We start from the raw sequence: 19936 nt of genomic DNA, 5'->3' as shown, positions 1-19936 counted from the left end.
TGGAAGAAGTATGCGGCTCGGTGTGGTGCGGACGTGGCGCTCTCGCTGGTCCGAGTGCACTGCAAGGAGGCTCGCAAAGAGAAGCTGAAGGCGTTGCAAGTCACGAACACAAAAAAGCTTCGATTCGAAGATTTCATGGAGACCTTCCATGAGAGCGCCACTCGCATCACAGACGGGATCGACCTCGACACTTCCGTGGAGCCTTCCAGTCCCAGTGCCAATCCTGACGACGCTTGAGAAATTTTTTACCTCGGTATGCCGAGTGTTAGTTGTATGAAACTTTGTCCACTGCTGTTGGCCATCACATTCGTGGTTCGGTGTGGATAAGCTTGATCTACACCGAACCAACTATTTTTTGACGAACTTTGAATTTGAATCGAATCTTTTGCTCTTCCTCTGCCAAAGAGTTGTTGACACGATTTTGGCTCGTTGTTTTTGTTTGGCGTTTCTTGGTGAAGCCAATGGCAAACATGCGGAGCATGTAATTGTCAGTTGTCTTGACATCTGCATGAGCCTCACAGAGGGTCTGCTGAGTTTCTGAGTGGATCTGTAGGATACACTCGAAGGCAATTGTGTACTTAGGAGATTCGTGATCGCGGCTAAGTCTTCGAGTGCGACTGCAAGGTCGTACTCGAAGCGAGTTGTTATGCATGTAATTGTCAGTTGTCTTGACATCTACATGAGCCTCAATGAGGTTCTGGTACTCATGTAATTGTCAGTTGTCTTGACATCTGCATGAGCCTCGCTAAGGGTCTGCTGAGTCTCCGAGTGGATCTGTAGGATACACTCGAAGGCAATTGTGTACTTAGGCGATTCATGATCCCGGCTAAGTCTTCGAGTGCGACTGTAAGGTCGTACTCGGAGCGAGTTGTTACTCACGTAATTGTCAGTTGTCTTCACATCTACATGAGCCTCAATACGGTTCTGGTACCCACGTAATTGTCAGTTGTCTTGACATCTCCATGAGCCTCAATGAGGTTCTGCTAAGCCTCCGAGTGGATCTATAAGATACACTCGAAGGAAGCTTTCTACTTAGGCGATTCTTGGTCGCAGAGAAGTCCCCGAGTGCGACGTTTAGTGCACACTCGGGGAAAGTTTGTACTTAGGCGATTCTTGATCGCAGCTAAGTCCCCGAGTGCGACGTTTAGTGCACACTCGGAGAAAGTTATTACTGAGGCGATTCTGGATCACAGCTAAGTCCCCGAGTGCGTCGTTTAGCGCACACTCGGAGAAAGTTTGTACTTAGGCGATTCATGATCGCAGCTAAGTCTCCGAGTGTGACGTTTAGTGCCCACTCGGAGAAAGTTATTACTTAGGCGATTCTAGATCGCAGCTAAGTCCCCGAGTGCGAAGTTTAGTGCACACTCGGAGAAAGTTAGTACTTAGGCGATTCTGGATCGCAGCTAATTCCCCGAGTGCGACGTTTAGTGCACACTCGGAGAAAGTTAGTACTTAGGCGATTCTGGATCGCAACTAAGTCCCCGAGTGCGACGTTTAGTCCACACTCGGAGAAAGTTTGTACTTAGGCGATTCTTGATCGCATCTAAGTCTCCGAGTGTGACGTTTAGTGCACACTCGGAGAAAGTTAGTACTTAGGCGATTCTGGATCGCAGCTAAGTCCCCGAGTGTGACGATTAGTGCACACTCGGATAAAGTTAGTACTTAGGCGATTCTGGATCGCAGCTAAGTCCCCGAGTGCGACGTTTAGTGCACCCTTGGAGAAAGTTAGTACTTAGGCGATTTTGGATCGCAGCTAAGTCCCCGAGTGCCACGTTAGTGCACACTCGGAGAAAATTTGTACTTAGGCGATTTTGGTTCGCAACTAAGTTTTTTTTTGAGACCGGTTTCTGCGAACGCGGAAGAATTTTGAATCTGCAAAAACTCAATCTGCTTTGTATTACTTCAACGATGATTGTTCTTTACATTGCTTCAGTCGACGGTCACGTGTAGAAGCGCTTCAGCAGATCTCCGTTCCATGCTCGCGGCTCGTCCGTTTCCCTGTCGAGGTTGTAGAGTCGATATGCTCCGTTGTCAGCACCTTGGAGATGATGAAGTGTCCTTCCGAGGCGGGAGCCAACTTGTGAGGTCTTTGTTGATCCACTCGGAGCACCAGGTCGCCTGCTTGGAATGTACGACTCCTGATGTGTCGCGCGTGAAATCGCCGCAGATCTTGTTGATAAATGGTTGAGCGAGTCAGTGCCATCTCGCGCTCCTCCTCTAGAAGATCCACTCCATCTTGCCTTGCTTGCTCTGCTTCAGCTTCGGAGAAGAGTTCAACTCGTGGAGCGTTGTGAAGCAAGTCACTCGGAAGGACTGCCTCTGCTCCATAAACGAGGAAGAAAGGGGATCGCCCTGTACATCTATTTGGGGTTGTGCGGAGACCAAAAAGCACCGAAGGCAGCTCGGTGACCCATGCGCCGGCGGCATGTCCCACTTCTCGCAGGAGTCGAGTCTTCAAACCTTGCAGAATAAGTCCATTCGCCCGCTCCGATTGCCCGTTTGTTTGGGGATGCGCCACAGATGCAAAATCCACTCGGATACCTTGGCCTCTACAGAAACTTTTGGATCTGTCCGAGTCAAAGTTTGTTCCATTGTCAGTGATTATGCTGTGAGGTACCCCGAATCTGGAGATGATGTCCCTAACAAACTTGATGGCCGTAAGGGCGTCGAGCTTCTTGATGGGCTTGGCTTCAATCCACTTTGTGAACATGTCGACTGCCACCAACAGATGTGTGAATCCCCCTTGGCCTGTCCTGAATGGACCGACTGTATCTAATCCCCATACTGCAAACGGCCAAACAAGAGGGATTGTCTTCAACGCAGATGTTGGCTTGTGGGACTTTTTAGAGTAGAACTGACAGCCTTCGCATTGGTCGACCATATCCTTCGCCGTTTCATTCGCCTGCAGCCAGAAGAAACCAGCTCTGAATACTTTGGCGACGATTGCTCTTGAGGAGGCGTGATGACCGCAGGTTCCTAAGTGAATTTCTTCCAGGATTAACTGTCCCTCCTCAGGGGAGATGCATCGTTGAAGGACGCTTGAAACGCTTTCCTTGTACAACTGGCCATCAATGACAGTGAACGACTTTGACCTGCGGACGATCTGTCTGGCTTGGACTTCGTCTTCTGGTAATTCTTGCCTCAGGATGTATGCAATAAATGGCACAGTCCAATCGGGGATGATAGCAAGAATCTCCAAGATCAAATCAACCACAGCAGGGACTTCGACTTTAGTTGGATCTGTCGAGCTCTTTGGTTGTACTGGTTCCTCTGTGAAAAGATCCTCTTTTACTGAGGGAAGGTGAAGATGCTCGAGGCAGACGTCACTCGGGACTGGTCTCCGAGTGGATCCAAGTTTCGCCAATTCATCAGCTGCTTGGTTTTTCAGTAGCGGAACATGGTGGAGTTCCAGACCTTCAAACTTTTTCTCAAGCCTCCTCACCGCATTGCAGTATGTGGTCATGGTGGGGTTCTTGACGTCCCACTCTTTCATCACTTGATTAACCACCAAATCCGAATCGCCATAGACCATCAGGCGACGGACGCCGAGTGCGATGGCCATGCGCAGTCCATAAAGGAGAGGTTCACACTCTGTCTCGTTGTTGGAGGAATCAAAGTGTATGTGCAACACATACTTGAGTTTGTCACCTTTTGGCGATATGATCGCAACACCAGTGCCGGAGCCATTCAACATCTTGGACCCATCGAAGAACATTTTCCAATGAGCCGAGTAGATGTGGGTCGGTTGCTGTTGTTCTACCCATTCTGCTATGAAGTCAGCCAGAGCTTGAGACTTTATAGCTTTCTTGGCCTCGAACTTGATTTCGCAGTATAACATCTCCATTGCCCAATTCGCCACTCGGCCCGATGCGTCCCGATTGTGTAGGATTTCCGACAACGGAGCATCAGAAACGACGGACACCGAGTGGTCTTGAAAATAATGAGCCACCTTCTTCGCAGTCATGTAAATCCCGTAGATAAGTTTTTGATAGTGGGGATACCTCTGCTTGGAAGGAGTCAGGACTTCGGAGACATAATACACTAGCCGCTGAACCTTGTATTCTTTGCCTTCTTCTTCCCGTTCGACTGTGAGAACAATGCTCACGACTTGATTTGTAGCCGCGATGTACAGAAGAAGGGGTTCTTTACTGAGCGGAGCAGTAAGAACCGGCTGGGTGGAAAGTAGGACTTTGAGGTCGTCGAATGCGATTTGGGCCTCATTTGTCCAGTCGAAAGTATCTGATTTCTTCATGAGTCGGTACAGAGGAAGTGCCTTCTCGCCGAGTCGACTGATAAACCTGCTCAAAGCCGCTAGGCAACCTGTGAGTCTTCGAACATCATGTATTCTGACCGGCCGCTCCATTCGGACGATGGTCCCGATCTTTTCGGGGTTGACATCGATCCCTCGTTCGGAAACGAAGAAACCCAGTAACTTTCCGCTGGGAACGCTGAATGAACACTTGGCTGGGTTGAGCTTGATATCGTACCTACGAAGGTTGGCGAATGTTTCTGCCAAGTCAGCCAGCAGGTCGGAACCTTTGCGTGACTTGACTATGATATCATCCATATACGCCTCCACATTCCGACCGATCTGGTGAAGGAGGCATTTTTGGATCATGCGGATAAAGGTTGCTCCTCCATTCTTTAAACCAAATGGCATAGTGATGTAGCAGAAGCACCCGAATGGGGTGATGAAGGCTGTTTTTAATTCATCAGGGCCATACAGACGGATCTGGTGATAGCCCGAGTAGGCATCAAGGAATGACAAACGCTCGCAACCCGCAGTCGAATTGACAATTTGGTCGATGCGGGGGAGCGGAAAATGGTCTTTCGAGCAGACCTTATTGAGATGCTTGAAGTCGATGCACATTCGGAGCGACTTGTCCTTCTTGGGAACCATGACAACATTGGCGAGCCACTCGGAGTGGTGTACCTCGTGAATGAAGTTGGCTGCCAAAAGCTTAGCCACCTCTTCTCCGATTGCCTTCCTCTTGTGCGCGGCGGACCGACGCAGGCGTTCTCGGACAGGCCGAGCGGCGGGAGCCACATGCAGTCGGTGCTCAGCCAACTCCCTGGGTACACCTGGCATGTCAGCGGGCTTCCATGCGAGGATGTCCCAGTTCTCACGGAGGAATTGGGTGAGCTCGGCTTCCTATTTAGGATCGAGGGTGGTGGAGATGTTCGTCGGGGCAGCGGTGTCGTCCGTCAGGTGGATGCTGACCTTCTTCGTCTCTCCCGCTGACTAGAATGCGGACTCCGAAGCTGGCTTCTTCGAACGCATCAAGTCAGCGGGGTCGACTGTCTTCTTGTACTTGTCGAGCTCAAGGACAGCCATCTGCTGATCGGCGATCCTAGATCCCTACTACAGACAATCCTCGGCCCGCTGCCGATTGCCTGTGATAGTGATCACACCATTTGGGCCTCGCATCTTCAGCTTCAGGTACACGTAACATGGTCGGGCCATGAAACACGCATATGCCGGGCGGCCCAGAATTGCGTGGTACGCACTCTGGAAGTCCACCACCTCGAATGTCAGCTTTTCCTTGCGGAAATTCTTGTCGGAGCCGAAGACAAAATCCAACGCGATCTGGCCGAGTGACTTGGCCTTTCGTCCAGGAACGACTCCATGGAACTGCATGCTGCTCTCACTAAGTTTGGACATCGGAATGCCCATCCCCTTGAGAGTGTCAGCGTACATGATGTTCAAGCCACTATCGCCGTCCATGAGGACTTTGCGCAGTCGGACTCCTTCCACCACCGGGTCGATGACCAGAGCCTGCCTCCGTGGGGTGGGTACGTGCGCTGGATGATCCGACTGGTCAAAGGTGATTGCAGTCTGACACCATTTGAGAAACGTAGGGTTGGTCGGCGTGGCCATGTTCACCTCCCTGTTCACCAGCTTCAGTCGACTCTTGCTCTCAACATCAGCAAAAATCATCAATGTTGCATGGACTTGGGGGAACGGATCCTCCTTGTCCTTCTCATCCTGTTCATTGCCCTTCTCACTCGGTTGCCCTTCGCGGAACCCCTGGATCAGGAGGCGACATTGCCGAGTGGTATGCTTCGGATATATGGCGTTGCCCTCTTCATCCATCTTCGTGTGAATTGGACATGGCTGGTCCAGGATGGGGTTTCCGAACTGCTTCTTCTTGGGCGTGAACTGAGCCTTCCCCTTGCCCTTGAACTTGGCATTGGTAACAGCTGCGGCCTCTGCGTGCGGAGTGGATGGAGCTTTCTGCTTCTGCTTCCGAGTGCTATTCCCATCCTCATCGGCAACTGCTTTGTGCTTGCCGCTACGAATGCGGTCCTCTTCTTCGCCATTTGCATAGCGTGCTGCTATCTCCATCATCTTACTCATCGAGATGTCGCCTATTCGACCGAACTTCAGGTACCGATCTCTGTACCGCACGCCTGCCTTGAAGGCGCAAACTGCTTGGTGCTCTATGACATTCTCCACCGTGTGGTAGAGGGTCGTCCAACGCTGGATGAAATCACGCAGTGGCTCATTCTGCTTCTGGACACAGTGCTGGAGCTCCACGAGACCAGTAGGGCGTTTGCACGTCCCTTCGAAGGTCCTGATGAAGACTCGGGCCAGATGTGCCCAGCTGTAGATGCTTGAGGGAGCCAACTGGTTCAGCCACGCTCGTGTCGAGCCGTCGAGCATCAGAGGGAGGTTTTTCATGGCGACATGGTCGTCCCCTCCTCCGATCTGGACTACCACTCGGTAGTCGTCCAACCACGTTTCTGGCTTGGATTCTCCTGTAAACTTGCTGATCCCCGTCGCCAATCGGAAGTTGGGAGGGATGTCAGCCGAACGGATGGCTCGACTGAAACACTCGGGACCAGAGACGATGGTCCTGCTTCCACTCAGACGGTCCATATCGTGACCATCGCGGTGAGCTCGGCCCTTTTCCACCCTCCTCTGGGCGATATGACCTTTCGCGTCGGGCCTCAGATCATAAGTGTCACCGACTGAACGCCGATCATCATGATGTCGGGCCCGTAGGGCCCACCCCGCAGAGGGGTGCGTGAGCGGCGACGATCTTCGGGATTCATGGAACCGCTACCTCCCCTCTGTCGCTGATGAGAACCGGGGCTGAACTGACCGATGCGTGTTCGCGTGAACAGAACTATTGTGAATCCTGTTGTGCGACTGGGAGACCGCCGAATTTTGCTGCTACGCCGTGTGCAGCAGGGCACGGATTTGCTCGATCCCTCTGCCAGCCTCTGAATCAGTCGGCTGGAGAGAATTGGCTATCTTGGCGGCGGCAGCCAGGTTGAGGAGGGGTGTGCGGAACACCTCCACGTTGCTCTGCCGAGTGTGCCGACTGGCAGAATGGCGGAGCTGACGGCGAGCGCCGGATGTTTCGCCGACCTCGTGCTCGTTCCGGCCAGTCTGGCGGGGACTTTCATGGGAGTTGGCCATGTGCACTTCTGTTGCAGGCCCGTGACCCAAGTACTCGGAAGGAAACTCAGTCGGAACCGAGTCCGAGTGCTGGGATGGCGGCGCCACTACAACCGACAATAGGACCGCCACTTGTGAGGACGCATGCTGGCGCGCCTGGGCATGTTGCACCCAACGCTGGAGACGCGGACGGCGGGACCACTTATTGCGGCATGCAACGGCGGCGTAGGTCAACACCGGAGCTGACTGTTGGAGAAGAAGGATACCGCGGGCACCGACACGGAAGTGCGTAGCCCCGTGACTGAGGAGCGCCTCGACGTCGAGAGGGGCGTCCCGAAGCCATGCCGAATGGTCGACTATGAAGGAGAGAGCGCCGAAGAGGATCTCGTGACCTATGCTCAAATCTCCACCGGATGACATGATGAAAAGATGTAGTCGCAAACTCGCCGGAAGTCGCTTAGACGCCTGCCCCAGGGTGGGCGCCAACTGTCGTGGGTATAAGTCTGACAGTAGATGTGTAGGGTACGAAAGGATGGGCAGAGCCTTAGCTACGGCGAGGTTGTATGAGTTCAGGCCCCTCTACGGTGGAGGTAAAATCCCTACGTCTCAGTGCTCTTGGGAGCTTGTTGTCGAGTGGAATATGGATTACAGAGCATTGCTAACCCCTGCACCAGTGGGGAAGGGCGGTTTATATAGAGTGCGCTACCCTTCACAACGGTTCGGTGCACAGGGGTGGAGTAGTGGCGAATAAATGCCTAAGTTACAGGTAATGTATGTCTTAAATGCTAATAAAGGTACGTGGAAACATATGACCGTTGCCCTCCAGGGGGGTTACGGTGTACAGAGTGGGATCCAGTCGGTAAGTTTGATACGCTCCGAATGCTCATCTCCGACTGGATGATGGAGGATTCGTCACCGACTGGATGATGGGAGATCCTTAATTCAGTCGGAACTGACTAAGGGCCTTATCCCTTATGAAGGGTAGTCCTTGGGTAGGACCCATGGGGAGGCCTATGACCCTACCCTAGGACTATAACCCCATCAGTGAGTCTTATCTTTGTTGTGTGTCTTGTTTCAAGTTTGTCTTATCATTGTTGTGTGTCTTATCTTTGTTGTGTGTCTTGTTTCTTTTTGTGTGTAGAATGCCATGGCACAAAACCTTTTCAAAGGCCGTTTGAAGAAAGGGGCAAAGAAGGATGGAAAGAAGGGGGGACATTCACTTTGCATCATTGTTGGAAGGAGCTAGAGAATGATGAGAAGTGGAAGAACCGTGACATCTACGAGATTCCCAATGGAAAGAATAAGTTGAAGAGTTCCTTGGGTGATCTTGTGGATGTTGATGGTGATGTCTCAAGTGATGATGAAGACGATGATGAGCAAAGAAGCCCAACTCCCAACTCCGTTGCAACAACAAAGAGGCCCGATGGAAGAAAGGCGGGGAAAGAGAAAATGAAGGGGAAAAACGCCGATGATGATGACATTCAAAAATCATTGGATGCCATTATGTCTACTCGCATGGAGTTGAATGATAAGAGAGAGGCGATAAAAATGAAGCAAATGGAGGAGGCCAAAAAAACCGAGCTACGCAAGGCGGCGGTGGAGGAGAGGAAGGCGGCGGCCGAGGAGCTAAAGGCGGCCACCGAGAATGGGAAGGTGTTGATGGATGAGAGGAAGCTCGCGATGGAGGAGGCTCATAGGGCCATGGAGGTTGGGCGCCAACTCATGTTCATGGACACAAGCAACATGGATGAGAAGCAAAAGGCATATGTGGAGATGTGTCGGGATGAGGTGTTGCGGAAGAAGAAAATGTTGGCATGGGAGGAGAAGCAAAAGGCATATGTTGAGATGGGAGGAACCATGGGAGGTGGAATGACAAGCTTCATGAGTCCCATGGGAGGAGGAATGGGAGGAGGAATGGGTGTTGGCATGGGTGGCAATGGAGGTGTTGGAGTGGGTGTTGGCATGGGTGTTGGCATGGGTGGCTATGGAGGTCTTGGCATGGGAGGAGGCATGGGAGGAGGCATGGGAAGAGGCATTGGAGGTGGATATGGATCCATGGGAGGAGGGGAAGCTAGCAACATCAACAACAACACCGGCACCACCAACAACATCAACAACACCGACACCACCGAGGAAGAAAAGGAAGCAACCGATGTCGACAAAGAGTAGTTGTCATTGTTTGTTTCATTTTTTCTATGTGATGTGAACTACCGTATGTGATGTCCTTCGTTTTGAGCTACCGTATGGGTTGAACTATGCTATGATTATGTACATTTGTGTTTATGTTGACTATGGCACTATTTTCAGTTTATTTTTAGATGTTTGTGATGATGTTGTGCTTGTTTTCATTGAAAAATGTCATATTTTGGCCACAACCGTTTTGCATCTGTGCCCTATATAGGACAGCTGTTGGGGCGGATGTTGCCCTATCTTGGGCTGCTGGTAAAACGGCTGCTGTTTTGCTGCCCTATATCTCGATTTTGCTTGCCCTATAATTGAAAAGAGGCTGCCCTATTTAGGGCAGCTCTTAGAGATGCTCTCAATAGACAGATATATCTGAACAAGAATATTTAGCAATTGCACTCGAACAAAATAGTAAGAATGCTTCCTCAAAGGGACTGTCGACAACATCTGATTAAATACCACTTGCAAACCAAGTATCAGCTAGAACTTCTTGGAACAAACGTATGACAGAGATTCCATCCGATATCTTCGTGGATATGATCGCACGGGCTCGAGCTTACTGTAGCCATCCTGTGCAAGGTAGTGCACACGACATACGAAGCGTCCCCGAGTCGTAGCAAGCTACAAGGACTCATAAGACACAACGAGAACCGCTGTAAAACGACCATGAACAAACGTACTCACTGAATGTCGAATCCCAACCTCACATCATGCATTTGTACGAAGATTGCCCTATAAGTCACTACCTTATATCCCACCTATGAATTCACGAAATATCCCGTCATGCAATCTGGTCGACGGATACAAGGAGTAATATCACTTAACTCCTATACTAACCCGTCAAGTGTATCACATCCGTCAACACATAACTAGAATCTCAAAACTTCATCTAACACAGACCCTCGTAATCACAACGATAGAAAGTGTGGCGATACATCCGGAACTCTCTGCGCCAGTACTGGGGAAGCCGGACTCCGCTTGTCACTACTATTATTGAAGCAATTACGAACATCGTCCGTCCTGAGATACTAAGAGATCTGAATGCCAGCGATGTGCTCAAGAATCCCCTGGAGCTCAACTCCCCGGAAGAAATAAACTCAGACATGAGGCACCAAGACAGAACTCCGTCACATCGACATCATATAGATTCCAAAAATATCCGCGTGATCCTAAAAAAAATTGAGCGGGAAGAGGGGTAGAATTAAGATTTCCTAAGTCGTGAACCTCAAGAGAGCATAGAAGAGGAGAAAAAAGAAACCTACTCTCCGATATAACTAAGACTCAAATAGTTTTACTAGACTTGACTCGGCCAAGTTCGATCACACAAGGCTCCTATGGGCGTAAGGCTCTGATTACCAACTTATAACGACTAAGATGCGGCCCCTTTCCTTATTTGGGGGACTACTGGAAAACAGTTTTTTGCCATCTGCCTAATCTTTGGCGTCTACTAGCTGATGGCAAAGAGTGTCTTTGCCGTCAGCTTCAACAAAGCATACGGCAAAGCACTAGCTGATGGCATAGAGTGTTTTTGCCATCAGTCACATCTTTGCCGGAAGCTAGGAGATGGCAAAGAGTCCCACAGCGGACGGCAAAGATGTAGATGGGCCCACCTGACCGCGGGGTGGTTAGGTCAAACTGGAGTCCCTTATTTGTTGTTTGCTAGCGGACGACAAAGAGTCCGGAGGCAGAGCTAACTCCGTTAACGGCCCTTTCCCCACACCCCGCCCCTCTCTCTCTCACCCACACTGTGTAACGGCAGCCCGCCCCTCTCTCTGTCCCCCAATCCCCGACGCCCATCGGCCGCCAACACTACCGTCGCAACGCCGCCCCCGTCGTGCCGCCACCCCTGTCGCCCCCGCCGCCGCCCCTATCACCCCCACCGCCGCGCCTGTCACCCCCGCCGCCACCGTCGCGCCACCACCACCGTCCCGCCGCTGCCCCACCTCGCCCCCGCTGCCGTTGCCCCACCACCGTCGTGCCGCCGCCCCTGGCGCCCACGGCGCCGCCCCGCCACCCCCAACACCCCGGCCCCTCCACAGCCGCCCCTCCCGGTGAGCCCCCACACCCCCACCCCCACCCCCCCGCAGCCGCATTATTTTTTGGAATTAGATTCTAACTACATGAATGATTTTTTATTCTTGTTGTAGTAGTTGTTCTTGTTACTAGTTTTAGTGGTAGTAGTTTTAGTAGTTGTTCTTGTTAGTAGTTTTAGTAGTTTTTCTTGTTAGTAGTTTTAGTAGTTTTAGTAGTTGTTCTTGTTAGTAGTTTTAGTGGTAGATTTAGTTAGTTGGTAGATTTAGTAGGTAGTTTAGTGGTATATTTTGTTTTGCTAATTAGTGGTAGCTTGTTAAATTAGTTAGGTTAGTTAGTTAGCTTGGTTAGTTAGGTGGAGGAGGAGAAGAGGAGGAGGAGGAGGAGGACGAGAAGAGGAGAAGAAGAAGAGGAGTAGGAGGAGGAGGAGGAGAAGAAAAAAAGAAGAAGAAGAAGAAGAAGAAGAAGAAGAAGAGGAGAAGAAAAAAAAAGAAGGAGAAGAAGAAGAAGAAGAAGAAGAAGAAGAGAGGAAAAAAATAAGAAGGAGAAGAAGTAAAGAAGAAGAGAAGAAGAAGAGAAGAAGAGAATAAGAAAAAAATAAGAAGGAGAATTTAGTTAGCTTGGTTAGTTAGCTAGATTCTTTTTAGTTACTTAGTGGTAGATTCTGTTTTTATTATTTTGTTGTTGTTTAGTGCTATCTAGGTTTAGCGATAGGTTTAGTTAGCTTGGTTAGTTAGGTTAGTTAGTTAGTTAGCTTAATAGAAAGAATAGGACGAAGAAGAAGTGGAGGAGGAGGAGAAGAGGAGAAGAGGAGGAGGAGAAGAAGAAGAAGCAGAAGAAGAAGAAGAAGAAGAAGAAGAAGAAGAAGAAGAGGAGGAGGAGAAGACAAAAATAAGAAGGAGAAGAAGAAAAGAAGAAGAGAAGAAGAAGAGATGAAGAATACCTTCTCCTCCTTCTCCTTCTTCTCCTCCTTCTTCTCCTCCTCCTCCTTCTCCTTCTTCTTGATTTCTTCTTCTTCTTCTCATCCTCCTCTTTCTTCTCCTCTATCTTACTCTCCTTACCTTATTTTCCCCAACAATGAGATAATTAGCCCATTTAGCTACAAAATGGCATAAAAACCTTGGTTAGATCGTGAATATTATATTTTTAACTTGTTTTCATCTAAAATGACATAACTAGAATATTTGTGTTGATCGGGTGGATTTACATGTGATAGTTGTCTCATCGCTGTGAGGTCTGCTGTGCGAAGACCTCCCCGTGCGTTGTACGAGCTCCGCCCCTACATTCGTGGGTCAGTACAAATTTCATCTCCTCCCCGCCCCTTCATTTACTGTGGCTCGGTTTTCAGATGAAACTTTCTAGATTTAGGTAATTAAATTAATTTATCAGTATGCGTGAGCAGTATGCGTCTGCCGTTCGAAAGGGCGACATCTATAAATATGCATGTCTTTGCATATTTCTAACCGCCATCCTTTCGAATTGTCCAACGTTATCCATGGACAGCCCGAGTATGTGTAGATTGGGTTCGTTTTCCCGTATGTTGTGCTCTGGATCCGATGCGGAACTTCGTCAGTGCCTCCCTGTTGTTCTCCGGGTGCACATCCTCTCTGTTTATTGCGGAGACGTGTATCAGGAGAGCAGCGGGGAGGTGCAGCCAAAATTTTGCATTGGACCCGGAGCAGAGCATGGGAAAACGAACCCAATCTACACATACTCGGGTGGGATTATGACCTATCTTTACCTATTAGAGTGTAGGTTGCCTGGACGTAATAAAAATGGCGAACCTGATTAACCGATGCTATAAATGCTAAATTATATATAAATATATTTCTTCTGTCTTTAGTAGCTAGGCAAGATGAGTGATCGTGCGTGGATGTATACCGGTCACCCTAGTCAGAAAGAGATGACGAAAGAATGGTTTGTAAAAACAAAGGAATTTGTGAAAGCCGCATTCGCAAATGGCCAGGAAAGAAACTATTGCCCCTGTCCTCGATGCGACAACTATAAAAAGACGATAGAAGCTGTAATGATTAAACACCTGCAGAGGAGGGGTTTTAAGCCTAATTATACGGTGTGGACATTTCATGGTGAGTCTATACAACGCACAAGAGCTGAGGTGGTCCGTCGTCGCACGGACGAGCATGGTACCGGGATCGAAGACATGGTGCAAGACTTTGATGATGCTCGGGATTCGGAAGATGAGATGGAGGAATCTGCAAATGCCTTTTATGAAATGTTGGAGTCTTCAAAACGTACTCTCCATGAGCACACTGAGCTGTGTGAGCTGGATGCAAATGCAGAAGCAATGGCTCTGAAGGCTCAGTTCAACTTGGGAAGAGAATGCTACGACGCGATGATGACACTATTTGGACGCTTCCTACCCAAAGGCCATGTCATGCCTGCAAAGCTGTACTGGTCGAACAAAATACTTCGTGTACTTAAGATGCCCTATGAGAAGATAGATGCATGTGAGAAAGGATGTGTCTTATTTAGGAAGGAGTATGCACACTTGGACTATTGTCCCAATTGCGAGTCTTGCAAGTATCTTGTGGTAGACAACGGTATGGGTGAGAAGAGGCAGACCAAAATTGCAGTTAGTGTTCTTCGGTATATGCCAATCGTACCAAGACTTCAACGTCTTTTCATGGTCGAAGAGACAGCCAGCCAGATGACATGGCACAAATTAGGCAAAAGAACCGAACTAGATGCAGATGGGAATAAGATGGTGGTACACACATCGGATGGGGAAGCGTGGAAACATTTCGATGGATTGCATCAGGATAAAGCGGAAGATCCAAGGAATCCTCGAGTCTGCATCGCCACGGATGGTTTTAATCCCTTCGGCATGACGGCAACCAAATATAGTTGTTGGCCTGTATTTGTCATTCCACTCAATCTCCCCCCCGGACAGATTATGCAAAGAAAGAACATATTTCTGACGTTGATAATTCCAGGGCCCAATTATTTGGGGAAGAATATGAATGTGTACCTGCAGCCGCTTATGGATGAATTGGAAGACGCTTGGGATAATGGGGTCAAGACATACGATGCCGCTAGAAAACAAAACTTCAAAATGCATGTGTGGTACATGTACTCTATGCATGACTTGCCTGCTTATGCACTATTCTCTGGATGGTGTGTGCATGGAAGGTTCCTGTGCCCCCAATGCAAGGCAGCTCTTCAGTTTCATTGGTTGCAGGAGGGTCGGAAGTATTCTTGCTTTGACTTGCATAGACAGTTCGTGGATCCTGACCATCAGTTCAGAAAAGACAAGAAGAACTTTACGAAAGGTAAAGTTGTCAAAAACTTGGCACCACCTGCTTTGACAGGGCAACAAATCCTGGATCAGTTAAACGCCCTCGAGCCTAATCCAGAGCGTCCATGGTATTTCAAGGGGTATAATGGAAAACACGCCTGGACTCACAAGCCATGCTTCTAGGATCTGCCTTACTTCAAAGACCTCCTTCTTCCACACAATATCGACATGATGCACACTGAAAAGAATATCGGAGAGGCTATTTTTGGTACATTGTTCGACATAGATGGGAAGACGAAGGATAATACTAAGGCTAGAGTCGATCAAGAGACACTATGTCATAGACCGTTACAAAACATGCGAGAAGGCAAAGGAAAGCAGAAGTGGTCGAAGCCAAAGGCTTGGTTCAATCTTGGAAGGCCAGCTATGAGAGAAATTATCTTGTGGGTCAAAATGCACTTGATGTTCCCCGATGGGTATGCCGCGAATCTAAAGAGGGGAGCGAGTCTTTAAAAATTAAAAATATTTGGTCTCAAGAGTCATGATTGGCACATATGGCTAGAGCGGGTAATGCCAGTGATGTTACTTGGCTTTATTCCTGAGGATGAATGGCTAGTACTGGCGTAGCTGAGCTATTTCTTCTGTGTTCTTTGTGCGAAAGAATTGTCGCCTAGCGTGGTAGAAGACATGGAGGAGTTTGCACCGGAGTTGTTGTGCAAGTTAGAGAAGATCTTTCCACCGGGCTTCTTTAATCCAATGCAGGATTTGATTTTACATCTACCAACCGAGGCAAGATTGGGTGGGCCCGTGCAAGATCGTTGGTGCTATGCAACTGAGAGGATGCAGAAGACCCTTCGAGCTAAATGTAAAAATAAGCGTAGAATTGAAGCATCGATGGCTGAGGCATTCATTACTAAGGAGGTTGCAAACTTTGTGACAGCACACTACGAAGCCAAAAATCATCATTTGCATAATCCGAAGCCTCGGCACAATGATGCAGAACCTAAAAAAGGTGGGCCCAACCTCAGCCTATTCAAAGGGAAGCTCGCACCAGCCGGTGCTTCGAAACCAATAACGTTGGATGTGGAAGAATGGCGGAACATTTCGTTGTATATCTTCAACAACGTAATAGAAGTGCGGCCGTACATCGAGTGAGTTCTCGGCACATTTTCCCGTAACTTCTAATTCCTTTGAACTGCTCTTATTCCCGAAAATTTCAAATAGCCATTACGTCGCCAAATTCTCGGATGGAGCGGTGATCGAAAATGATTCCGTCGAAGAGTATGAGCTTCTGTCAAAGACAGGAGGCGGCTATCCCAGTTTCATCTCTTGGTTCAAACAAATGGTAATTATCAATAATGGACCATTTCGTTTCTTCGTCTAACTTGTGGCTAATGCAACAATCGTTTCATATTAAACTTGTAGGCTAATTCAGAGTCTATGGACGCCGAATTGAGACAAGTCGCTAATGGTTTTGACTATAAGGTCCGTTCATTTGAGAAATACAACATCAACTGGTATCTCTTTCGTGCCTTTGGCAAAGAGCTATCTATGCCCGACTGGAAATCAACATATTGTGGTGTCTCTGCTATCGGCGAAGGTGTTATCGAGTATTATGGAAGAGTTGAAGCAATTTATGAACTTCAATTCTATGGTGAAAACCCACCGAATGTCGTAGTCTTCAAATGTTATTGGTTCCAGCCGAAGGAGACTAGAAGGACTCATGAACATATAGGACTAGTCGAAATCAATCCAAACACCCATTTAGATGTTCGCGATGTCTATATTACGGCTCAACAGGCGACCCAAGTTTTCTATCTACCGTGGGCATGCCAAACGGATAAGAATCTGGAAGGTTGGTATGTTGTTTATGAAGTGCCGCCACATGTCAAACCACCTCTCCCAAATGAACAGGATTATGAACCTCACATTAACCCAGACACATATGATGGAGAATTCTTCCAAGAAACACGTCTTTCCAAGAAACGTTTCAAGAACCGTCGTGCTTCACCCAAGAACATGGAAGTAGATGATACGTCTCAAACGTATCTATAATTTTTGATGATTTCACGCTGTTATCTTGCCTTCTTTGTATGTTTTATGTACCTTTTCATATCTTTTTGGGACTAACTTATTAATTCAGTGCCAAGTGCCAGTTCTTGTTTTTTCCGTGTTTTTGACTCTTTTCAGATCTGATTTTGGAACGGAGTCCAAACGGAAGAAAAACCCCGAAATGATTTATTCCCGAACGGAAGAAGTCCAGGGGGCTTTTGGGCCAAGCCAGGTGGCCTCCAGGGAGCCCACAAGCCCCCACTCCGCCACCAGGGGGAGGCGGCGGTGGACAGGCTTGTGGCCTCCCTGGCTGCCCCCTGACCTAGGTCTTTGGCCTATAAAATCCCAAATATTCCGCAAAAAATCAGGGGAGCCTCGAAAATACTTTTCCACCGCCGCAAGCTTCCGGTTCCGCGAGATCTCATCTGGAGACCCTTCCCTGGCGCCCTGCCGGAGGGGACTTTGGGGCTGGAGGGCTTCTTCATCATCATCATCGCCACTCCAATGATTCGTGAGTAGTTCACTTCAGACCTGCGGGTCCGTAGTTAGTAGCTAGATGGCTTCTTCCCTCTCTTGGATCTTCAATACAAATTTCTCCATGATATTCATGGAGATCTATCCGATGTAATCTTCTTTGGCGGTGTGTTTGTCAAGATCCGATGAATTGTGGACTTGTGATCAGATTATCTATGATATATATTTGAGTCTTTGCTGATTTCTTATATGCATGATTTGATATCCTTGTAAGTCTCTCCGAGTCTTGGGTTTTGTTTAGCCAACTAGATCTATGATTCTTGCAATGGGAGAAGTGCTTGGTTTTGGGTTATGCCATGTGGTGGCCTTTCCTAGTGATAGTAGGGGTAGCAAGGCACACATCAAGCAGTTGCCATCAAGGGTAAAAAGATGGGGTTTTTATTATTGGTTTGAGATTATCCCTATACATCATGTCATCTTGCTTAAGGCGTTACTCTGTTCTTATGGACTTAATACACTAGATGCATGCTGGATAGCGGTCGACGTGTGGAGTAATAGTAGTAGATGCAGAAAGTATCGGTCTACTTGTTTCGGACGTGATGCCTATAGAAATAATCATTGCAAAGATATCGTCACGACTCTGCACAGTTCTATCAATTGCTCGACAGTAATTTGTTCACCCTCCGTCTACTTGTTTTCATGAGAGAAGCCACTAGTAAACACTACGGCCCCCGGGTCTATTCACATCCATCGTTTACAACTGCGCTTTTACTTTGCTTTGTTACTTTGTTGCTTTCAGTTCTCACTTGGCAAACAATCTAGAAGGGATTGACAACCCCTTCATAGCGTTGGGTGCATGTTTTTGTGTTTGTGCAGGATCTTGAGATACTCCTCCGTCGGATTGATACCTTGGTTCTCAAACTGAGGGAAATACTTACCTCCGCTGTGCTACATCATCCTCTCTGCTTTGAGGAAACACCAACGCAGAAGGATTCCTGGTGTGGTCAACGTGCCCATTTCTCGCGCCACTCGAAGGTCTTTTGTGCAACAGCATAACAACATCAGAAGCATTCCTGCGCCATTGCCGGGGATCCCTTTTGAAACATCAGAAGTATTTCTGGCGCCGTTGCTGGGGAGGATAAATCAAGATCTATCCAAGTAGGTCTCACAAACTCTTCTCTTGCATTTAATTTTATTGCCAGTTGCCTCTCCTTTTCCTCTCCCCGACTTGACATTTGCCATTTTCATTCGCCTTTCTCCTTCGCCGTTTTCTTTTTCCCTTGCAGTTTTCCTTTGCCGGTTTCTTGCTTGCGTGTGTGCTTTTTTGTTTGTCGAAGACATCATGTCTGAAAACACCAAACTTTGTGACTTCTCGAGCACTAATAATAATGATTTTATTAGTACTCCGATTGCTCCCCCCACTAGTGAGGAATCGTATGAAATCAACGCAGCTTTGCTGAATCTTGTTATGAAAGAGCAATTCTCTGGCCTTCCTAGTGAAAATGCCGCATCCCATCTCAATACCTTCATTGAGCTTTGTGATATGCAAAAGAAAAGAGATGTGGATAATGACATGATTAAGTTGAAACTTTTTCCTTTCTCGTTGCGAGATCGCGCAAAAAATTGGTTTTCTTCTTTGCCTAAAAATAGTATCGATTCTTGGGATAGGTGCAAAGATGCTTACATATCCAAGTATTTTCCGCCGGCTAAGATCATTTCCTTACGTAAAGATATCATGAATTTCAAGCAACTTGATCATGAACACGTAGCACAATCTTGGGAGAGGATGAAGATTATGATTAGAAATAGTCCCGCTCATGGCTTGAGTTTGTGGATGATTATACAAATCTTTTACGCTGGCTTGAATTTTGCTTCTCGCAATATCTTGGACTCCGCCTCAGGTGGAACGCTCATCGAAATCACGTTAGGAGACGCTACAAAACTCCTAGACAATATCATGACCAACTACTCTCAGTGGCACACTGAAAGGTCGCCTGCTAATAAAAAGGTGCACGCTATTGAAGAGATTAACTCGCTTATTGCTAAGATGGACGAATTGATGAATTTAGTTGCTAGTAGAAATTCTACCGTTGATCCTAATGACATGCCACTATCTTGTTTGATTGAGAGTAGCAACGCTAGTTTGGACGTGAATTTTGTTGGTAGGAACAATTTTGGCAACAACAATGCTTTTAGAGGAAACTATGTTCCTAGACCTTTTCCTAGTAACTCCTCTAACAATTATGGCAATTCCTACAGCAACACTTATGGAAATCATAACGAATTACCCTCTGATTTGGAGAGTAATATCAAAGAGTTTATCAACTCTCAAAAGATTTTCAATGCGTCCATAAAGGAAAAACTACTCAAAATAGACGATTTGGCTAAGAGCGTTGATAGGATGTCTTGTGATATTGATGCTTGGATTGTTAGATGCTCTCCTCCCAAGATCAACTTGGATGAAACTTTGAAAGCTATGCGTATCTCCATGAATGAGAGCAAAGAAAGAACCGCCCAAATTCGCGCTAGACATG

Source organism: Hordeum vulgare, chromosome 4H, assembly GCF_904849725.1.
Source record: "Hordeum vulgare subsp. vulgare chromosome 4H, MorexV3_pseudomolecules_assembly, whole genome shotgun sequence".
NCBI classification, from domain to species: Eukaryota; Viridiplantae; Streptophyta; class Magnoliopsida; order Poales; family Poaceae; genus Hordeum; species Hordeum vulgare.
This window is presented reverse-complemented; position numbering follows the sequence as displayed.